General features: G+C 41.3%; 1 protein-coding gene across 1 annotated transcript in view; it reads left to right on the top strand.

Moving 5' to 3' along the window:
* LOC139448567 (mitochondrial fission 1 protein-like) overlaps positions 1–24,556 on the top strand; it is a 168,828-nt gene that overhangs the window by 109,288 nt on the left and 34,984 nt on the right. The gene's annotated exons all lie outside the window — the stretch shown is intronic.

Below are 24,556 nucleotides of genomic sequence, written 5' to 3'. Positions count from 1 at the left end.
GAGCTGTTGGCAATGCATCCTTTGTGACCTACTAGGTAAATAGCTTATTTCTTGTGGGTTCTATTGATTGAGCTGTTGGCAATGCATCCTTTGTGACCTACTGGGTAAATAGCTTCTTTCTTGTGGGTTCTATTGATTGAGCTGTTGGCAATGCATCCTTAGTGACCTAAATACAAATAGCTTCTTTCTTGTGGGTTCTGTTGATTGAGCTGTTGGCAATGCATCCTTAGTGACCCAAAGACAAATAGCTTCTTTCTTGTGGGTTCTATTGATTGAGCTGTTGGCAGTGCATCCTTTGTGACCTACTAGATAAATAGCTTATTTCTTGTGGGTTCTATTGATTGAGCTGTTGGCAATGCATCCTTTGTGACCAAAAGACAAAGGTTGGCTTGCCAATTCTCCCTGAACAACTGTTCCTTGCTCGGATGGGGTTGAACCTGTTTTGCGAATTCTGTATCGGCTGGATGAGTCTAGCTATACAGTGTCTTTCTGAAGCATCAGTGGTTGCTGCAAGAATACAGGTAATAGATGATGGGAGAAACATTGCAACTATTTTACATTTTCAGTGAATGTTGGATTTTCTTTGTGATATACTAGACAAGTAGCTTCTATCTTTTGGGTTCTTTTGATTCAGTTGTTGGCAATTAATGCACCCTTTGTGACCTAAAAACAAATTGCTTCTTTCTTGTGGGTTCTATTGATTGAGCTGTTGTCAATGCTTCCTTAGTGACCTGAAGACAAATAGCTTCTTTCTTGTGGGTTCTATTGATTGAGCTGTTGGCAATGCATCCTTTGTGACCTATTAGATAAATAGCTTATTTCTTGTGGGTTCTATTGATTGAGCTGTTGGCAATGCATCCTTTGTGACCTACTGGGTAAATAGCTTCTTTCTTGTGGGTTCTATTGATTGAGCTGTTGGCAATGCATCCTTAGTGACCTAAATACAAATAGCTTCTTTCCTGTGGGTTCTATTGATTGAGCTGTTGGCAATGCATCCTTAGTGACCCAAAGACAAATAGCTTCTTTCTTGTGGGTTCTATTGATTTAGCTGTTGGCAGTGCATCCTTTGTGACCTACTAGATAAATAGCTTATTTCTTGTGGGTTCTATTGATTGAGCTGTTGGCAATGCATCCTTTGTGACCAAAAGACAAAGGTTGGCTTGCCAATTCTCCCTGAACAACTGTACCTTGCTCGGATGGGGTTGAACCTGTTTTGCGAATTCTGTATCGGCTGGCTGGGTCTAGCTATACAGTGTCTTTCTGAAGCATCAGTGGTTGCTGCAAGAATACAGGTAATAGATGATGGGAGAAACATTGCAACCATTTTACATTTTCAGTGAATGTTGGATTTTCTTTGTGATATACTAGACAAGTAGCTTCTATCTTTGGGTTCTTTTGATTCAGTTGTTGGCAATTAATGCACCCTTTGTGACCTAAAAACAAATTGCTTCTTTCTTGTGGGTTCTATTGATTGAGCTGTTGGCAATGCATCCTTTGTGACCTGAAGACAAATAGCTTCTTTCTTGTGGGTTCTATTGATTTAGCTGTTGGCAATGCATCCTTAGTGACCTAAAAACAAATAGCTTCTTCTTTGTGGGTTCTATTGATTGAGCTGTTGGCAATGCATCCTTTGTGACCTACTAGGCAAATAGCTTCTTTCTTGTGGGTTCTATTGATTGAGCTGTTGGCAATGCATCCTTTGTGACCTACTAGGTAAATAGCTTCTTTCCTGTGGGTTCTATTGATTGAGCTGTTGGCAATGCATCCTTTGTGACCTACTGGGTAAATAGCTTCTTTCTTGTGGGTTCTATTGATTGAGCTGTTGGCAATGCATCCTTTGTGACCTACTAGGTAAATAGCTTCTTTCTTGTGGGTTCTATTGATTGAGCTGTTGGCAATGCATCCTTTGTGACCTACTAGGTAAATAGCTTCTTTCTTGTGGGTTCTATTGATTGAGCTGTTGGCAATGCATCCTTTGTGACCTACTAGGTAAATAGCTTCTTTCTTGTGGGTTCTATTGATTGAGCTGTTGGCAGTGCATCCTATTTTCCGATACCTTTTTGCAAATACCTGGTGTCATGACTGAATTTCAGTAATACATTCATCTAATGTGCCCATAGCAACATGAATCATTGTTGGAGAAGCTGCCAAAAGCAAAATGTCGTCATTGTTGGAGAAGCTGCCCCTTGCAGCATGACAACATTGTTTGTGAAGGTTTCCCTAGCAACATGACAACATTGTTTGTGAAGGTTCCCCAAGCAACATGACAACATTGTTTGTGAAGGTCCCCCTAGCAACATGACAACATTGTTTGTGAAGGTCCCCCTAGCAACATGACAACATTGTTTGTGAAGGTCCCCTAGCAACATGATGTCATTGTTGCATATTGATTGAGATAATGCCATCCATGGTTCGTATCATTGACAATTTTATGTGATGTCATCTTACGATAGAGAAGCCAACATTTTTCTGCATGGACATTGGAAAATCACGATGGATCATACATAGAATCACCTACAACCCATGATTAATTGCAGAGTTTCTGCTTCTCATCTTTGGGGAAAGTTTCACCAAGGCTTGGGCATGGGAATATGAATGGGAGGTAGGGACTTACTAGCCAAGTGTTAATTGATATACACTCAAGGGCTATAAGTGGGAGACAGCATTCACTTTCTGCTGATCTGCTACTTCAGAAGGGCTCGGCACCTCTGTGTAAACCTGTTACACATGTATGGAAGTAGATGAGGTCTCTCTGGCTGGACACTTACACAGGGTGTCCTTGCTGTGTGCTGTTCACTATGGGAGTCATTACAATTGTAAGTGCTCCACATCTGTTTCCCTGGTTTTCAAATTTGCATACATGCTGTTAGCAGTCTGTGCCCAAAAACTTTTGGGAGTACAAGTTCTTAGCATCATTTTCAGTAGAGTTTAGTGTTATTATAAGGACAATTATCAGCTGAGCTAAGTAGACCTAAACAGGGCTATGAACATGTGGCTTAGGTTGGATACTGTATCAGTCACTTTGTCATTGGGAAAAATATTAATCCCTTCTAAAAAAAACACCAAGAAAAATATTAATCCCACCGGGAAAAATATTAATCCCATCTAATTCCACCGGGAAAAATATTAATCCCATCTAATCCCACCGGGAAAAATATTAATCCCACCGGAAAATAGTAAAAATTTCTGAAGAATCAGTGGTTGCCTCACAAATACAGGCGATAAATCGGGGAGGAATGTAGCGGCCATTTGTATTTTTCATTATAGCTTGCAAGTGAAAAAGGGGAAAGATCACATTTGCATTAGGAAAAAAATTAAAAGTGAAATTAATTTCTCTGCCCTGTGGTAGTGTCCTTCACCGGATCCATTCACAATCCATGCCTGCCCTAAATCGGCGACTATGCTTGTAAGATCCCACTAACAGGATCGGGTGGTCAGGCTCGCTGACTTGGTTGATGCATGTCATTCCATCCCAATTGCGTGGATCTATGTTCATGATGTCAATCACTGGATTGTCTGGTCCAGACTCAGTTATTTACAGACCGCTGTCATACAGCTGGAATATTGCTGAGTGCGGCGTTAAACAACAAACAAACAAACAAACAAAACAGGGCAGGTATGGTCTTATATTTTTGTTTGTAAATGACTTGATGAAATCGACAAAGTTTAACATGTTTATGCCTTTGTTGTGTACCAAATGTCTTGTATGTTTTTTCAAATATATATCACTTCTTGCAGTAACATTTGCAAAATTTGTTGCTTTGATATATGTCCTGCTGTCATGTCTTGTGTATCAGGGATCAGTGTATCATCCTGTCCGCCTCTGAATCATACTCTCCTCTCAACTTTGATAAACTGTTATTTCAAGATTTGAAGTAAGATAGAAATGATAAGCATTGGTGTTGTTCTGATTCATTCTGTAGATGCACAGTGTATGGGAAAGGAGATGCAGATAGATGCACAGTGTATGGGAAAGGAGATGCAGATAGATGCACAGTGTATGGGAAAGGAGATGCAGATAGATGCACAGTGTATGGGAAAGGAGATGCAGATAGATGCACAGTGTATGGGAAAGGAGATGCAGATAGATGCACAGTGTATGGGAAAAGAGATGCAGATAGATGCACAGTGCAGTGCAAAGAGATGCAGATAGATGCACAGTGTATGGGAAAGGAGATGCAGATAGATGCACAGTGTATGGGAAAGGAGATGCAGATAGATGCACAGTGCAGTGCAAGGAGATGCAGATAGATGCACAGTGCAGTGCAAGGAGATGCAGATAGATGCACAGTGCAGTGCAAGGAGATGCAGGTAGATGCACAGTGCAGTGCAAAGAGATGCAGATAGATGCACAGTGCAGTGCAAAGAGATGCAGATAGATGCACAGTGTATGGGAAAGGAGATGCAGATAGATGCACAGTGTATGGGAAAGGAGATGCAGATAGATGCACAGTGTATGGGAAAGGAGATGCAGATAGATGCACAGTGTATGGGAAAGGAGATGCAGATAGATGCACAGTGCAGTGCAAGGAGATGCAGATAGATGCACAGTGCAGTGCAAGGAGATGCAGATAGATGCACAGTGCAGTGCAAGGAGATGCAGATAGATGCACAGTGCAGTGCAAGGAGATGCAGATAGATGCACAGTGCAGTGCAAAGAGATGCAGATAGATGCACAGTGCAGTGCAAGGAGATGCAGATAGATGCACAGTGCAGTGCAAGGAGATGCAGACAGATGCACAGTGCACTACCTCACAACTAACCCTGAGGATCTTAAAGGGATACCTTACCCTGAGGATCGTAAAGGGGTACCTAACCCTGAGGATCTTAAAGGGGTACCTAACCCTGTCCCCGGCCATGATATTGCTGTGATATTGCTAAAAGCAGCGTAAAACCATACTCACTCACTCACTCACTCCCCTATGTCTTTGTCATCTGTATTATCATTTTGAAATTCTTGTACGTTTCTATTCTGTTCTCCTTCATATATTGGTACGAGTGATTACCATAGATTCAGAGACTTCATAGCCAGTGCCGTAGCCAGCCGGGGGGCAGGGGGGGCAGTTGCCCCCCTGGATTTTTTTTATAGAAAACAGTTTTATTTGAATCAAGTTGGGGACAAGTGATACTTGTACAAATATTTGCCCTCCCTGTCAAAAAATGTTAACTACGGCCTTGATGGATGGCTGGAACTTGCTGCATTCCTGGATTTCCCAGACTATGTGCTATATATATGCATTTTGTTCTTATTGGAGATATTCACTATTTACAGACTTGAAATTAAATACCAGAGGAAGCGAAATTGGATTGATGGGTACAAGGGCGTGATGTTCGATGTGTCCATGCACCTGGTAATGTTGGCTGCCATTGCTGCCTTGGTGTGGACCAGCACGCCCATTATTTCACACAAGATCTACATGATGCGAATTGCAGTCACATTTCTCTGTGAATTTTGTATTGGATGGTTCAACAGAGCTGTTAAGGCAGTTGCAGAAACACTAGCTGGGGCAAGACGTTTACAGGTATTGCCAGATTATAGGGCTGGGACGGGTCACTTGGGTACTCGGGTCGGGTGGGTACTGAGTGGAACCCGGGTACCCACAGGACTACCCGGACCCGTGGTTAGTCACGTGACATATGTTTAATGAAAAAAGATATCTACAAATCACTCTACAAATCACTAAAGTTTGCATTTCTGTTTGTCTATGCAGCCATTCCTTCTGACTTTTATATGTTTGAATAAAGACAAAGCAACTTGAGTGAATGCATGACCAGATCGTTTTATATGTGTATCTAAATACACTTTGAAAGGCTATGGGCAAACCCAATCAGACATTTTGTACCCAACTTAAGCCCTGCAGCCGATACCCGGGGAATAGGGGGGTGGGTACCTGGGTAGTAAATTTGGACTTGTGCCAGCCCTACCAGATTAGTAATTATGTATTTATACATGAGAAAAAGCTCTCCCTCTTTCCGTCCCATTTTGTTTCCAGAGGATGACCCATAAACCATTGAATCTCTCTTCTGGAAACTTTGTATACACCTCACCTGAACCTGAACTTTGCATGTGCTGAACTCTTTCCTTTTGCTAGTCATGAACACTATTTTGTTTGTTTCCAAGCCTACAAATGAGGGGAAGGTTTGTTTCTGGAGCAGAACTCATATACTATTCTGTTCAATATTTCTTTGTGAAACTTCTGAAAAGTTATGTTTATTGAAAAGTACCATTACTTATCTACACAATAGGAGGTTAAAGAAATCATTTAAAGAATTTAAAGAATCATTTGTCTTCTCGTGAACACTTGATTCTACTATGAAAATGTCAATTGTGTGGAATAACCATAATTTGGGGTACTTATGTTGTGATTATGTTAACATATTTAAAATAGTGGGAATTGTCAATATTTAAGATATTGTCTTGATGTTGTTCCATGACTTTGTTGTTTGTTGAGATTAAAATTCAGACCAGATGCCGAAAACCAATGTTTCACTGTGAGAACAGACTAAAATATTCCAGATTCATAATCATCACTGAAGGCTGATGGTCTCAGGCCAAAGACCATCTAAGTCATGGCGATATCTGTTCCAAGATCCTTTTGCTTCAGCATCACACTATAAAAAGCAGCTCAAGATAATTTTGTCTTACTGTTAATAAATTGGGCTGTCGGGTAGCCGAGCGGTTAAAGTGTTTGCTCGTCACGCCTAAGACCCGGGTTTGATTCCCGACGTAGGTACAATGTGTGAAGCCCATTTTCTGGTATCCCCGCCGTGATATTGCTAAAAGCAGTGTAAAAGCAGTGTAAAACCATACTCACTCACTTTTGATGAGGGGGGCACGGGTGGCCCAGTCGTCTAAGGCGCCGCGATTCGCTGTGCAGAGTTGCGTCCCTTGGGCACGCCAGAAACCTATGATTGTGGGTTCGAATCCCGGTTCGCCCCGATTATGTTTCTAGGTTTGTCAGCACCATACCCGTGCTCGTGGGTTTCACCGAAGTGGTAAACGTCTGAGACCTGCATCACTTCGGGCTTTCCTCCCACATTAAGCTGACACGCTGCGATATAACTGGAATACTGTTAAAAGCGGCGTTAAATCCAACTCACTCACTCACTCACTTTTGATGAGACACCAATGGAACGAGTCCATGTATGATCCTGTGAAGTTCACGGTCACAGTGAAGACTTTTGCTGTGGCTGGTTGGCTGTGGTCAACAAAATCAGTTACAAAGGCTTATTCTGTGATTGTATGTTACAACTTCACCCGATATGTTTTAATATTTACAGATCTGAAGTGAAACACCAGCAGAGGAGAAATTGGATGGATGTATTTAAGCACGTGATGATCGATGGCTGTGTCCACCTCATCATGTTCGCTTTCATTGTTACCCTGGTTTGGGGCAAGTTCCCCATCATTGCACACCAGATCTTCATGACCCGAATCGCCTTCATTTATCTCAGTGAATTCTGCGCTGAGTTGTTCAATATGGCTGTTAAGTCGGTGGCAGAAACTACAGTTGCGATAAGGCGTATTGAGGTATGGACAGCATTGCCAGATGTTTTCTCGTTTTTCTTGTGGGGCGCTAGTGTAGCCTAGTGGTTAAAGCGTTCGCTAGTCTTGCCGAAGACCCGGGTTCAATTCCCGACATGGGTACAATGTGTGAAGCCCATTTCTGGTGTCCCCCGCCATGACTTTGCGGGAATATTGCTAAAAGCGGCGTAAAACCAAACACACTCGCTCACTCCTCGGGTAACTCGGGTACCCGGGTCCTACTCAGTACCCACCCGACCCGGGTACCCACAGGACTACCCAGACCTGTGGTTAATCACATGATATATTGTTTAATGGCAAAAATTATTAACTCTATGGTTACACTAAAGTCACTAATGTTCGCATTTCTTTCTGAATATTCACCCATTCCTTCTGATTTTTCATATGTTTGAATAAAGATATAACTTAATTCAACTTCAGGGTATGAATGACCAGATTGATAAATACATGTATCTAAATACCTTTTGCCAGGGCTGTGCTAAAAATGTTCCCAATCGGACATTTTGAGACATCTCCTGAGACCTACAGTGGGTACCCGGGTAGGGTCGGGTAATAGGGGGGTGGGTACCCGGGTAGTAAATTTGGACTGGTCCCAGCCCTAGTTTTTAGGTTTATCAACACCATACCCGTGCTCATAGAGGTTCAGTAAGTGGTAAGCATCACTTTTACTCACTAAGTTAAGACTTGGATCAGTGTACTCAAAATTTTGTTGTGATTGAATATACATATTTAAGATAGTGGGACTTATAGATTTTAAAGGTATCGTCTTCATTTTGAATGTTAAAATTCAAATTAAGAATGGATTCTGAATGCCTATTTTCATTGTAAGAGAAGACTGAAATATTTGTCTCACAATGGCTTCTGGGATATGCACTGTACTTACCTGACCTCTGGGTTATGCCAACTCTCGGCTGCCATCTTGCAAACTGCAGAGCTCTTCACAGCGATAGCCCTGGATTCAGGCGCTCTCTATGCCGTTATATGATTAGTAAGATTGTTCTGATGGGCATGTCCATTCTGGTGGCAGTGATGATAGATGGAGTGTAACAATGGTGGCATGCTTTCTTTAAATATTGTGATTCAACAAGTTTGATTAACATGTAGAAAATTTGAGGGAAATGAAGAAAAGTGTATCAGAGAAAATGATGAGGCCATAACTATGTAGAAATTCTGAGATCTGAGTTTATTGGAACGTAGTTAGGGGGCTGATGCACTCATTTTCAACATATCTCATAGTGTGGTAGAGTGTTTGTGCGTTTATTAGAAGGATTGTACAAAGTATTTTACATTGCCAAAATACTGTGATTGGATACTCTAATGGGTTTTCCTTAGGTCGCATTAAGATAACTGAAAGACTTGAAGAAATCATGCTGGTAGTTTTTCCTAAGATTATGCATAATATAATTAGTATTAGTTCACTGCAGCTTGTTCAAAACCTATGGGGGCGGTCGGGTAGCCTAGTGGTTAAGGCGTTCGCTCGTCACGCCGAAGTCCCGGGTTTCGATTCCCGACATGGGTACAATGTGTGAAGCCCATTTCTGGTGTCCCCAGCCGTGATATTGCTGGAATATTGCTAAAAGTTGCGTAAAACCATACTCACTTACTCACTCAAAACCTATGATTGTGGGTTCGAATCCCGATTCGCCCCAATTATGTTCCTAGGTTTGTCAGCATGATACCCATGCTGATGGGTTTCACCAAGGTGACAAACTTCTGAGACCTGCATCACCTCGGGCTTTCCTCTCACATTAAGCTGACATGTTGTGATATTATTAGAATATTGTGCAAGTCGACACTCACTCACTCACACACGAACAGGGTGTAGGGAGGGCAACAGCGGCCATTTTGTTGGACTGCTGTTTGTTGGTAAATGCCGAACCGGGTGTAGGGAGTACAACAGCGGCCATTTTGTTGGACTGCAGTTTGTTGGTAAATGCCGAACCGGGTGTAGGGAGTGCAACAGCGGCCATTTTGTTGGACTGCAGTTTGTTGGTAAATGCCGAACCGGGCGTAGGGAGGGCAACAGCGGCCATTTTGTTGGACTGCAGTTTGTTGGTAAATGCCGAACCGGGCGTAGGGAGGGCAACAGCGGCCATTTTGTCGGACTGCAGTTTGTTGGTAAATGCCGAACCGGGTGTAGGGAGTGCAACAGCGGCCATTTTGTTGGACTGCAGTTTGTTGGTAAATGCCGAACCGGGTGTAGGGAGTGCAACAGCGGCCATTTTGTCGGACAGCAGTTTGTTGGTAAATGCCGAACCGGGTGTAGGGAGTGCAACAGCGGCCATTTTGTTGGACTGCAGTTTGTTGGTAAATGCCGAACCGGGTGTAGGGAGTGCAACAGCGGCCATTTTGTTGGACTGCAGTTTGTTGGTAAATGCCGAACCGGGTGTAGGGAGGGCAACAGCGGCCATTTTGTTGGACTGCAGTTTGTTGGTAAATGCCATACGCTGAGCAACAGGTGTACATGTGGTGATGAAACTTCTCCCGATTGTTCATCTCTGTGTCCAGAGACAAATATAATTCCTTTGGCACCAATGCCTGCCTCGGACAGCGTTGTGGCTGCTGTGGCACAGTGGTTTGATTATGTTTGGGACAAACCCGCGGCATGAGAGATCATCTTGCCATGTTTCCTCCCAGGGAATTAATATTTAAACAATCGATTTAAGGTTTAAAGAAACTATTTCACAGATAACTGACCATTGATGTTGATCTCGTTTGACAGTAATGAAAGAACAATGTTACCAAGGATACGTTAGATTACGGGGAAGATAATTTGAACAACGTCATGACGTCAGTATATTATGACATAACTAAAAAATGTGTACCTTGTCGCAGGATAAAGTACAGCCAGTTCCTTTGGTCTTTTAGCGAAGCATCATAGAATAGAAAGTATAGCTGACCAAATTGTTTGAGCCTTCAGACAGACATGTAGAGACGGGTGAAGGTGTGTGCAATGTGTTGCTACTGTGTGCTAATGTGTATACGTACCTCCAGCAGAACTGTTTGGTGTTGGATTTCTTTTTGCTTTGGTTTCATTTTCAGATTCAACTTGTTAGTCACCACTGAAGGTACGATTCTTTCAGGCCAAAGAGTGTAATGTTGTGCAGATAAATGTTCAAGATCTATGTGCTTCAGCATCAGTTTTTTTAGGAGACACACAATCCTTTTAGACAGCCTACACAGACGGCCGAGAATCTCCATGCTCAAAGACTAGTTTTACAGTGTTACATAAACTACATTTAATGAATGGGACGCACTCGAATTCCATTTGGCCCCGATTGTGTTTCTAGGTTTCATTGGTTTCACCTGCATCACTTTAGGCTTTCCTCCTAAATTAAGCTGGCAAGCAATGATAACTGGAATACTGTTTAGAGTGGTGTTAAACGCAACTCACACATTCACTTACTGAAAATAACGAGTCTTCAATTATCCAGTGTATGAAAGCTCCAATATATTTTGATATATACCTTGACCCCATTTGCTTTCATTCGGAACAGGAGGCATCTTCCTGAGGCAAGGGAGTTAACTGACTATAAAAGTCCATGGAGTTATGGAGTTATATTTTTCAAATCTTTTCATGTTTTTTAATCAAGGTGCCCACGTGATTTGATGCACTTCGCATGGTAAGGTTTTGTTACAATGTAGATCTTGTTATCGACCAGATTGTCTTTCCTGGGTGCCGCCATTTTGTTTGAAGCGAATGCAAGTGATATGAGAGGTGGAACCTGATTGGTCAATAGAAGGGACATAACTCGTAAAGCCACTGGTGGTGTTATGATCGAGCCCAGAAGATCCTGCCCAGTTTGGCAAGGGTAGAAACTGGACTTGTACAGTCAATTAACTCCCTTGCCTCAGGAAGATTAACGGGAGGTGGTGAGTTACAGGTGATGAAACCAAGCTATGATGGAAGACCAGGGCCCAGAATATTTAACATGACAGAATAGAGATATAATACACTGGGTAATCCAGGCTTCGAATACAGTGGAATCTGTCACAACTAGACTCTTGACAATACTGGACCACACAGAGCGTTTGGGCTTTATATAATGATATTACTAAATCTTATTGTAAGGATTTCAAAGGTAGTAAAGGTTGTTTTTTTGCAAGGCTCTGTGTGTGATCCCGGGGGCACGGGTGGCCGCGATTCGCTGTGCAGAGTTGCGTCCTTTGGACACGCCAGACAACTATGATTGTGGGTTCAAATCCCGGTTCGCCCCAATTATGTTTCTAGGTTTGTCAGCACCATACCCGTGCTCGTTTGTTTCACCGAAGTGGTAAACATGCGGTAAACCGTGGTAAACTTCGGGCTTTCCTCCCACATTAAGCTGACATGCTGTAATATAACTAAAATACTGATAAAAGCGACGTGTAACCCAACTCACTCACTGTGTGTGATCCCATAACGTTTATGGTCAGTGTAGCTTCCTGCTGGTTGGCCGTGGTATGTTACACTGTCACCCGATATGTTTTAATGTTTACAGAACTGAAGTGAAACACCAGCAGAGGAGAAATTGGATTGATGGCTATAAGTACCTGATGTTTGACATCTGTATCCACCTCGTCATGTTCGCTGTCATTGTTGCCCTGGTTTGGGGCAAACTCCCCATCATTGCACACCAGATCTTCATGACCCGTGTTGCCATGATGTTGCTCAGTGAATTCTGTGTTGGCTGGTTCAATATGGCCGTTAAGTCGGTGGCAGAAACTACAGTGGCTTCAAGGCGTATTGAGGTATTGGCACCATTGCCTGATGTTTTCTCCTTTCTGTCAGGTATCCCAGTCCTCTAAGGTGCCGCAATTCATTGTACGCAATCATCATGGGACCGAAATTTCTAGGGGGCAGTCAGGTAGCCTAGTGGTTAAAGCGTTCGCTCGTTAAACAAGAGACCCGGGTTCGATTCCCAACATGGGTATAATGAGTGAAGCCCATTTCTGGTGTCGCCTGCCATGATATTGCTGGAATATTGCTAAAGGCGGCATAAAACCATACTCACTCACTATGTTTCTAGGTCTGTTAGCACCATACCCATGCGCATGAGCTTCACGGAAGTGGTAAACGTCTGACACGGGAATCACTGTGTGGTTTCTTCCCGTTCAAGCTGACATGCTCTGATATAACTGAAAACTGTTCAAAGCTGCCTTAGACCAAACTCACTCAGGGTTTTACGTTGACTTACAAAAGTAGGGGTCCAGGGGAACCCCAATACTGAATTGTAAGTGTCCCTACAGGCAGTGTTGGGCTCCTGTAAAGTAATGTAATGGTATAGTATTCTGTATGTTTTGATAATTACGCTAGAGCCTGGAATGAATAATTGATCATGTGGACAGAAGTGATGCTTGATGGATGAAATCAGAGACACCCATCACTGATCTTGATGTGCTGTAGGTACATTGAATATAATTGTGTGCCCCAAGGGATGCCGTATGTGTTATTTTCTGTGGCCGTTCTCTACATTTGTGCGTCCTGGATATAACTGGAAAACTGTTCAAAGCAGCGTTTAACCAACTTATGATCACTCTAGGTCTGACCTGTTGATATTCAACGAATCAAATTGTAATAATGTAACAGGCTTGCAGGGTTTAACCTTGACTTACAAAAGTAGGGGGCCAGGGGAACCCCAATACTGAATTGTAAGGGTCCCTACAGGCAGTGTTGGGCTCCTGTAAAGTAATGTAATGGTATAGTATTCTGTCCTTTTTGATAATTACGCTAGAGCCTGGAATGAATCATTGATCATGTGGACAGAAGTCATGCTTGATGGATGAAATGAGAGACACACATAACTGATCTTGATGTGCTGTAGGTACGATGAATATGATTGTGCTTCCCAAGGGACACAGTATATATTTTTGTCTGCGTCTGTGTAAAACCCTGCTCTCTCACTCCTTTTCTTTTAACATTGGGGTTCTTTTGTTTCATTTATTATCCTCCTTTTTTGTTTTTTGGTCTTCCTCAAATGAGTAAAACCCTGCTCTCTCACTCCTTTTCTTTTAACATTTGGCTTATTTTGTTTCATTTATTATCCTCCTTTTTTGTTTTTGGGTCTTCCTCAAATGAGGCTCCATATCCTTTGGCTAACACATGGGTGTTTTTCTTTACAATGTTCTATTCAGACATTCTACCAGCATCAGCAGCGCTGACATATTACAGCGTCCAATAAATGTATGCCATTGAAACTTTTGAAACCTGATCTCACAGATTCAGTGAGCGAATTTTGATGTTACAGTATATCATCACATGCAGAAGTCGGTGGGGCAGTGGCTTAAAATGCTCACATGGAAGGCCCAGTTTCAATTCCCAACACTGGTACAGTGAGGAAAGCCCAGTTCTTGTGTTCACCACGATGATATTGCTGGAATATTGCTAAAAGTGGTATGAAAGCCATGCTCACTCATTTAACTATCAATGGTATTATATATACTGTATACACCAGCTCTCACTGGTAGTGTAGATTGGTTGACTTAATGTGACGTCTTTCTTTTATTATGTACAACAGGTGTATTAACAAAGTATGTGAATTAGAGTTATCTCCCCTCTACGAGTATTACGCGAGTCATCAATAACAGAATCATGTTATACCCGTCCCCGATTACCTAAGAGAATATATTTCTTGGAGCCCTACTGGCTAGTTGGTGGACACAAGTATATGGAGGAAATAAAAATTCATAATATATCAGATATTCTTGATAAGCTTGTGTCAAATTCCAGTGGACACAAGTATATGCCAGCCATCAACGATCGAAGCAGAAATTCATTGTAACACAGATATTGGTCAGTCTTGATAAGCTTGTGTCAAATTCCAATGGACACAAGTATATGCCAGCAATCAATGATCGAAGCAGAAATACATTATAACAGACATTGGTCAGTCTTGATAAGCTTGTGTCAAATTCCAATGGACACAAGTATATGCCAGCCATCAATGATCGAAGCAGAAATACATTATAACAGACATTGGTCAGTCTTGATAAGCTTGTGTCAAATTCCAATGGACACAAGTATATGCCAGCCATCAATGATCGAAGCAGAAATACATTATAACAGATATTGGTCAGTCTTGATAAGCTTGTGTCAAATTCCACCGGCTGTACAAATTGATATCAAACAAGCTTCACTAGTTAAAAAGTGAGCAATTTGTCACACTTTTCCATTGGTTGGACTGTCAAGTCAATCATTAAATACTGATTCATAGAGAAGGGGTTGAAGGACAAGACACCACATCTTAGGTTTTGACTTATGCCCATATCTGAAAAAGACACCTTGTGTTATATCTACACACAAGAAACAAAACACTAACTAACAAGGAACCAGTTAAAGGGGTTCTACATCTCAATAAAGGACATGGCCAATTATATTTCCATGTGAGCACACACAATAACTGAGACATGAAAAAAACCCTTTCCCTCACTCTCATGCTTGTTTTGATCATTTGCTTGACCGAGACTCTGACTTTACTGTAATGTTTGCATGTAGTTTACTGTAGTCTGGGGCGGTCGGGTAGCCTAGTGGTTAAAGCGTTCGCTCTCACGCCGAAGACCCGGGTTCGATTCCGGACATGGGTACAATGTGTGAAGCCCATTTCTGGTGTCCCCCGCCGTGATATTGCTGGAATATTGCTAAAAGCGGCATAAAACCTCACTCACTCACTCACTAACTACTGTAGCCTATAGCATGTCCTCTTATGCTGCAGTGCCACGCATGTCGAGAGACTCTTGCCTCTGTTGGCTGACAAATCACAGGTTGAAACTATATGAAGGAGGTATATGTGCAGGGCCGCCTTGTATTATATTTGCAGGCAGGAAATGAAACACCAGCACACGGGCAATCAGCTAAAGGGTTTCCGCATGTCCATGTGGGACATGGCCAATTTTATTTCTATGTTTGCACACATTGTGACACTGGTTCTGTGTCGAATGCCGGTAATCTCCTACCAGGTGTTCATGATGCGACTGGGCATGCACCGATTTTGTGACTTCTGTGTGGGCTGGTTCAGCGTGGCAATGCAGAACATGGCTGAAACAGGAGTCGTCCTGGGGAGGGTACAGGTAAGGGACGCCCAATCTGTGCATCTGTGCATGAGAATTGTTATTGGTCCCTGATCGGAGCAGCCTTTGCTCAAACCATACCCAACACTCACTGGCAGGAACAAAATGACCTGAAGTCAAACAATTTTGGGGGGCACGGGTGGCCCAGTCTTCTAATGCGCTGCGATTCACTGTGCAGAGTTGCGTCCCTTGGGCACGCCGGAAACCTGTGATTGTGGGTTCGAATCCCGGTTCACCCCGATTATGTTACTAGGTTTGTCAGCACCATACCCGTGCTCATGGGTTTCACTGAAGTGGTAAACGTCTGAAACCTGCATCACTTCAGGCTTTCCTCCCACATTAAGCTGACACGCCGTGATATGACTGAAATACTGATAAAAGCAGCGTTAAACCCAACTCACACACACACACACACACACACACAAATATTGTCTTTGTGGCGTCATGTGAATCCTGTGGATATGAACTGTGTGAATAACTTGTTCACATCTCTCGCAAACATTACCCAAACATGGCAAGTTTTCCTGGAATGTTCATTAACCTTTAGTCTGCTGATTCTTACCCCGCCTACTGGACAGTACCTGAAAGTACCTCATGGGGAATGAATACAGATGTTTTAAATAGATACAATCTGTCATTTCAATCCCAAGTCCAGGTTAGGATAGGTCTTCAGCACCCCACACTTTCCGTAAAAGGGGACTGTGCTTGTCATAAGAGGCTGCTGAAAAACTCACATAAGTTTCGGCTGCGTACGCAGCCCGCCTGACCGGAAGTTAAACTTATGTTACTATGCAACATTTACCTTAACAAACTCCGGCTCGGATGCAATAATATTTATTCAGAAACTACACAAAATGACATGATTGTCTTATAACAGTTGGATGCTGATACCAACTAATTTAACAGTTGGTTGCTGATGCAAGGCAAACAATATCTTGGCAAACTTTGCAGCATGCTATGTCATAGATAAGCATGAGAAGCTCCCAACCCAAAATTTTGTAGTTGTAAGGAAAACAAGTTAACATGTTATAGACTATGGATGGTATAGGAGACGTTGCAAAAGATCATATTGTCCCTCGGCTGGCATTTTGAGATAAGCAAACACAGAGTCTGATCGCCAATCACCAAAGACCTTGATAGTCTTAATTGGCACTCCACGCTGAAGCAGCCACGTCGCACCCCCTCAGCGGAGGCTGTGAGCACTATAATCAGACACAGAGAGTCCGTGTGTGGTTAAGGCACGTCGCAGACGTGAGCGGAAATTGTTCGCTGAAAGCGTAGTCAATTATCCCTCTGCAGACACAGTGGAAATTGGAACTGTGGAGGGCACTGATCATGGAACCCGAAAGAAAAGCACAAGTGTCGTGGTTGGACACGGGGTGCCCTGGATACAGGGGTAACGTCACATAATGGCATCTGTTTTTCCCAAACACAAAGACATTACTGTGAGCACGCAACACCGGAAATACAATGTCAACAAACCTGTACTGAACTACACAAACTAATCATGTAATAACACTGTCTGGTTATGAAAAGAGTTCATTATATATCTGGACTTATGTTTGTAATTTTTTTATTAATTTTATTCAAAATTTCATTCAATATTGCTTATATGCATTTTGGCGAAATTGTATGTGAAGTGATCGGAAGATCACACAACACACCGTTATTTACAGCAAACACGGTCATATTACCACTATTGACACCTCGAAACAAACTTTAGTGTATACAGAATGGATATATATCATACATGCCATACTTTGACTCGCTGAAAGTCATATTTGTTGTAGTTTGTCAACATAAAGTTTTCACTATCGCGAGTGTGGGAGCATCGACGGTGATTAGTCAAATTATTCCAAGCGAAAAAAATATCCAGCAAGTGCTATTCTTATGGTACTACTAAAATAACGTGATATTGGAATAAATTATTACTGATGAAATAATAGTTTCAGATACAATTCTTTTGATCATTGTATAAAGATTCTTTAAAGTTATATTACTGGGTAATTTCTGACCGAATCACCGGGTAGATTCCGAGAAACTTGTTGTACAGCTGATTTCTACTTCCGGCTTAGTTTACGATAATATACACATGGTAATCTTAATCTCTGCACATAAAACAATGCCTATCAGAATGGGAAATACAATTTAATCAGTAAATCATCATGTCTTGTGTTTTTTATCTCAAATTTTGAATTTGTATTGTTATGATCTGAATTCACTGAAGGGATATGATGTAATTCTTTTCTGCAGAAGACAAAGACGTTTTTATTGCAAATGTGGGGATTGTGTCTGCGCTTGTGACTTGCTTCATTCCGAATCGCTTTATAGACGGGGTGAGGCGGTCGGGTAGCCTAGTGGTTAAAGCGTTCGCTCGTCAATTGAAGACCCGGGTTCAATTCCCGATATGGGTACAATGTGGGAATATTGCTTGAATATTGCTAAAAGTGGCATAAAACCATACTCACTCACTCACTCACTTACTTATAGACGGGGTATATAAATTAGCATTGATTCCGAAGGCTTGTACAGAGGGTCGCATTATACGTGGGATCGCTTTATAGACAGATATAAGGTATGTCGGATAAACAAAATTAAGTAGTATCAACGTTCGTGATCGAAAATCGGACAGTTACGTGACAGATAACGATACAAACACAATGTAATAAAAAAAGGAAAAAGGAAATATTAATATTGTCATGTTACATTGTTAGTGGAATATGTTTTCTAATCATGCAACCTCTAAAGCTTAACACAGCAGCTACCAGCCGACTGGTCTCACATCAAAACGCGGGTCTGTGTACTCGGAGGCAGATGGCCTCAGAGTTGGCTGATTACTGTGGCGGATTAAGGAGACTGATTTATGAGTGATTTAGGTAATTCCTTGTAAATTAGGTGTGTCAGAGTTGGAGTGGGAGGCTGTCGGATTAACGGGTCTAAATAACACTGATGTAATCGGTTCCCATCATTAGTGTCGGATAAAGCCGATTGTGGGATTAACGATTGTCGGATTAATGAGTGTCGGATTAACGAGACTTGATTGTAACTACATGTTGGGATGAAAACAATTTACACATTTCACTAGTCTCTGACTGACTAACTAACTCGTGGCCCATGTCTCCCCCTGCTGTAGCCATAGTTAGCTCTTCTTTCTCCTCCAGCCCTTGGTGTTTGGAAATGCATTGCAATGTGTGTTAGTAGTTTGTCCTGTTTGGCATGCACTTACAGGCATGTCAGTGTGCTGGACAGGGTGTATATGTGACAGATGCCCAGCTATAGCGATCATCCCTCATCCCGGTTGTCTTACAGGAACCTCGGCTTGGACCTGGTGTAGAATTGCCCCCTTCAAGAGGGGAAATACAAGCTCCAAACTCTCAATGACCTGGTTTTCTATTGCATACTGTTGATGCTTCTGCTATCAGTCACAGGATTGTCTGCTCCAGCACACAGACCAGATCAAGTCTGGAATATTCAGACTACCAACACCATTCACTCACTTGCTCTTTTTCAGAGTGTTTGATCCTTTCCCTTCTCTATGTTCATGTAGGACACAGCTCAAGTACAACTACGGCTACCTCTGTATTGAGGCCTTTCGAGGGTTTTTCTGGGTGTTGGGGGATCAGCTGCTCATCTTAACGGTTGTTCTGCCGTACATGCTCAACACCCCATACCCACGAGTTCGCGATGTCTTCCTGCTTATTGCATTCATATTTCCTGTGCATGAAGTCTGGATGGGCATAATGCTAGAGGCTTGCGAGCACTACGGAGACTGCTATGTGTCCTTGAAGAGAATTGTGGTAGTACACGCTAAAGTCAATGTTGTTGTTTGACCTTGTCCCTTGTTGCATGTTCCTGGAGTCGGAGTGTGAGGCTCAGTGTTAAAGGGGAAGTGTACACGCAAAAATCACTTTCTTTCTTTTTCTAAACAAAACGCAATTTTAGAATTAGTTAGTATCTGTGTTTGAAAATATACACTCATTTTTTTTCACAGTGAAAGTAGGAAGCTCACAATAGTGTGAAAGTGATATGCCGTTATGAGGCCTTCGTTTTACGAGCGAAATAGGCCTGAGTTATCCCCCTTAGATTATGACGTAATTGGTGCCAATTCAACTGGGTCCCTGTCTATTCTCAACGCAAAAGATATCAAGGACCAGTTTGCGGTAAAACAACATGGTCTACGACACACTCCGGCGCAGTGGTGACTCAGCATAACACAATTCTGGCTGGCATCTGAGATGCTAGAATCACAAAACTGTACCTACACCACGTGAAGCGGCTCTAACAAAGCATGATGACGTCATAATGTTTATCAATTGGCACCAATGACGTCATATTGCAAGGGACATAAGCCATGGTGTTTTTGTTATGGAAATAGAACACTTGGTAAATGTGAAAAATATAAATCGTTTTAGTGCAAAAAATATGTTAATTAAATATGATGTTTTTATATTTTTGTCTATGACACTTCTATGTTAACACTTTTAATGTGGAAAAAGTACAAGAAAAAAAGGTTCATTTCCGTGTGAACTTGCCCTTTAAGAAACCTCAGCAGATTTGTCTCCTGTATATTTAAAAACATTAAGTGTATGTTCTCATACTTATAATCGTGGAGTATCCTCTGTTATCAAATGACTCCTTTGCATTTATGTCCATGTACCACTGTGAGTGGTTAGTTATGGAATAAACTATACTACTCAAAAGAAGTTAAGGATCACCGATTCTTTCAGATTACTTTAGGTAATCTGTCATGGCATGACAAATTAACAATAGTCGTATGAAAGAACCGGGTGGTCCTTAACTTCTTATGAGTAGTATATGTCTATGTCTATGATAACGGGAGGGGACCTTGGGTAGAGTTGAATACATCATCACCAAAACAATCCCACACATGATATTTCTCAGTTCATAAGTTTATATATTGTCAATATCTTGCCAAATTATGGCCTATGAGACACTTTTTATCTACATGCATTGTTGTTAATGTGATAGAAAAAATTGCATACTGATTAGGGCTGGGATGAGTCCATATTTACTGCCCGGTTACCTGACCCGCTATTACAGACCCCCTTTTACCTAACCCCCCATTACCTGACCCCCTATTCCCTGACCCTACCCAGGTACGCATTGTAGGTCTCAAGAGGGGATCAAAATGTCTGATTGGGAATTGTTTTACCACAGCCCTGGTAAAACTATTTCGATACATGTATCAAACGATCAGATCATGCATATACGTAAGTTAACTGAAGCTTTATCTTTATTCAAACATATACACCTCAGGAATGTGTGTATTGTCAGAAAGAAATTGGGAACATTAGCGACTTGTAGTGTAACCACTGAGCTATAGTGAGTTTTTGTCATTTAACAATATATCACGTGACTAACCCACGAGTCCGGGTAGTACTGTGGGTACCTGGGTCCTACTCAGGACCCACCCGACCCCGAGTATCCGAGTTACCCATCTCAGCCCAAATACTGATACCGTATTTTCTTGAGTATAGTGTGCACCCATGTATAATGCGCACCCCCCTCTAGCAGATTCAGTATTTGGAGAAAAAAGTACCAAAATCAAGCGCAGGAAAAAATTACACCGTAGATCTACCTGTTCAGCGAATTCCGGTAAACGAACGGGTGATGAGAACTTGGTCAGTACAAATTCGAAATTTTAGATAAAAAATCACCAGACATGTTAGATGATACTTGATGTTTCATTTCTGATGCTTATTTAGTTTCAAGATATATTGTATAAACAAATCATTAACTGATATATTATTTTGGCCATTCGGTCAACATACGCGGGCAAGCACGCACGCACGCACACATGATCAGATGAACTTATTTATCACACTTTAGGAATGAGGACAAGTAAGTTAAGCACACTGTGTGTGTCGGTCAAAATAGCTCAATTTTGTTTGTTGTATTCGTCACAATGTGCACCGCAGATCCTACCTTGTAGCCAGATCCTACCATAAACAATGTGCTGAGATCACCAGATTTTATTATAAAACAATATGCTGACATAACCAGATCCTATCGTAAACAATGTGCTGAGATCAGCAGATTTTATTATAAAACAATATGCTGACATAACCAGATCCTATCATAAACAATGTGCTGAGATCAGCAGATCCTATTATAAAACAATATGCTGACATAACCAGATCCTATCATAAACAATGTGCTGAGATCAGCAGATCCCATTATTAAACAATATGCTGACATAACCAGATCCTATCATAAACAATGTGCTGAGATCAGTAGATCCCATTATAAAACAATATGCTGACATAACCAGATCCTATCATAAACAATGTGCTGAGATCAGCAGATCCTATCATAAAACAATATGCTGACATAACCAGATCCTATCATAAACAATGTGCTGAGATCAGCAGATCCTATTATAAAACAATATGCTGACATAACCAGATCCTATCATAAACAATGTGCTGAGATCAGCAGATCCCATTATAAAACAATATGCTGACATAACCAGATCCTATCATAAACAATGTGCTGAGATCAGCAGATTTTATTATAAAACAATATGCTGACATAACCAGATCCTATCATAAACAATGTGCTGAGATCAGCAGATTTTATGATAAAACAATATGCTGACATAACCAGATCCTATCATAAACAATGTGCTGAGATCAGCAGATCCCATTATTAAACAATATGCTGACATAACCAGATCCTATCATAAACAATGTGCTGAGATGAGCAGATGCTATTATAAAACAATAAGCTGACATGACCAGATCCTATCATAAACAATGTGCTGAGATCAGCAGATGATATTATAAAACAGTATGCTGACATAACCAGATCCTATCATAAACAATGTGCTGAGATCAGCAGATCCTATTATAAAACAATATGCTGACATAACCAGATCCTATCATAAACAATGTGCTGAGATCAGCAGATCCCATTATAAAACAATATGCTGACATAACCAGATCCTATCATAAACAATGTGCTGAGATGAGCAGATGCTATTATAAAACAATAAGCTGACATAACCAGATCCTATCATAAACAATGTGCTGGGATCAGCAGATCCTATTATAAAAAAATAAGCCCGCATGACCAGATCCTATCATAATATGCTGAGATCAGCAGATGCTATGTCAAAAAAGAAGCTGACATAACCAGATCCTATCATAAACAATGTGCTGAGATAGGCAGATCCTTTGTCAAATAATGTGCTGAGATCAGCTGGTGGAGTGTGGCCCCTGAATATAAACCACTTGACCCACGGGCTGACCTGAAACACATATTGAGATTATGTTGATATATCAAGTGTGGCCTTCCGCTCTTAATCTGTCAAAAGGGATTACAGGGGTAAAGGTCAAAGAGGTTCTTGATATTACGAAATTGGATTAGAATTTCCTTCTCAGTTTTCTTGATGAAGTGAAGATGTTGACATACCGGATATGTCCTAGTTGATGCTCTTTGTGTAGTTGTATATACTGGATATGTCCTAGTTGATACTACTTGTGTAGTTGAATATACTGGATATGTCCTAGTTGATACTACTTGTGTAGTTGAATATACTGGATATGTCCTAGTTGATGCTACTTGTGCAGTAGGTGATCTTTGGAAGGATCAAAACTTCATTTGTAGTTGTACATACTGGATATGTCCTAGTTGATGCTACTTGTGTAGTTGAATATACTGGATATGTCCTAGTTGATGCTACTTGTGTAGTTGTATATACTGGATATGTCCTAGTTGATGCTACTTGTGTAGTTGTATATACTGGATAATTCCTAGTTGATGCTACTTGTGTAGTTGAATATACTGGATATGTCCTAGTTGATGCTACTTGTGCAGTAGGTGATCTTTGGAAAGATCAAAACTTCCTCTGTAGTTGTCCATACTGGATATGTCCTAGTTGATGCTACTTGTGTAGTTGTACATACTGGATATGTCCTAGTTGATGCTACTTGTGTAGTTGTACATACTGGATAATTCCTAGTTGATGCTACTTGTGTAGTTGAATATACTGGATATGGCCTAGTTGATGCTACTTGTGCAGTAGGTGATCTTTGGAAAGATCAAAACTTCCTCTGTAGTTGTACATACTGGATATGTCCTAGTTGATGCTACTTGTGTAGTTGTACATACTGGATATGTCCTAGTTGATGCTACTTGTGTAGTTGTACATACTGGATATGTTCTAGTTGATGCTACTTGTGTAGTTGTATATACTGGATATGTCCTAGTTGATACTACTTGTGTAGTTGTATATACTGGATATGTCCTAGTTGATGCTACTTGTGTAGTTGAATATACTGGATATGTCCTAGTTGATGCTACTTGTGCAGTAGGTGATCTTTGGAAAGATCAAAACTTCCTCTGTAGTTGTACATACTGGATATGTCCTAGTTGATGCTACTTGTGTAGTTGTACATACTGGATATGTCCTAGTTGATGCTACTTGTGTAGTTGTACATACTGGATATGTTCTAGTTGATGCTACTTGTGTAGTTGTATATACTGGATATGTCCTAGTTGATGCTACTTGTGTAGTTGAATATACTGGATATGTCCTAGTTGATGCTACTTGTGTAGTTGAATATACTGGATATGTCCTAGTTGATGCTACTTGTGCAGTAGGTGATCTTTGGAAGGATCAAAACTTCATTTGTAGTTGTACATACTGGATATGTCCTAGTTGATGCTACTTGTGTAGTTGAATATACTGGATATGTCCTAGTTGATGCTACTTGTGTAGTTGTATATACTGGATATGTCCTAGTTGATGCTACTTGTGTAGTTGAATATACTGGATATGTCCTAGTTGATGCTACTTGTGTAGTTGAATATACTGGATATGTCCTAGTTGATGCTACTTGTGTAGTTGAATATACTGGATATGTCCTAGTTGATGCTACTTGTGTAGTTGTATATACTGGATATGTCCTAGTTGATGCTACTTGTGTAGTTGAATACACT

This window comes from Haliotis cracherodii, unplaced genomic scaffold (genome assembly GCF_022045235.1).
Source record: "Haliotis cracherodii isolate W230 unplaced genomic scaffold, xgHalCrac1.p SCAF_7, whole genome shotgun sequence".
Taxonomy (NCBI): domain Eukaryota; kingdom Metazoa; phylum Mollusca; class Gastropoda; order Lepetellida; family Haliotidae; genus Haliotis; species Haliotis cracherodii.
Note: the sequence above shows the minus strand (reverse complement) of the source record. Positions and strands in the feature narration are given on the sequence as shown.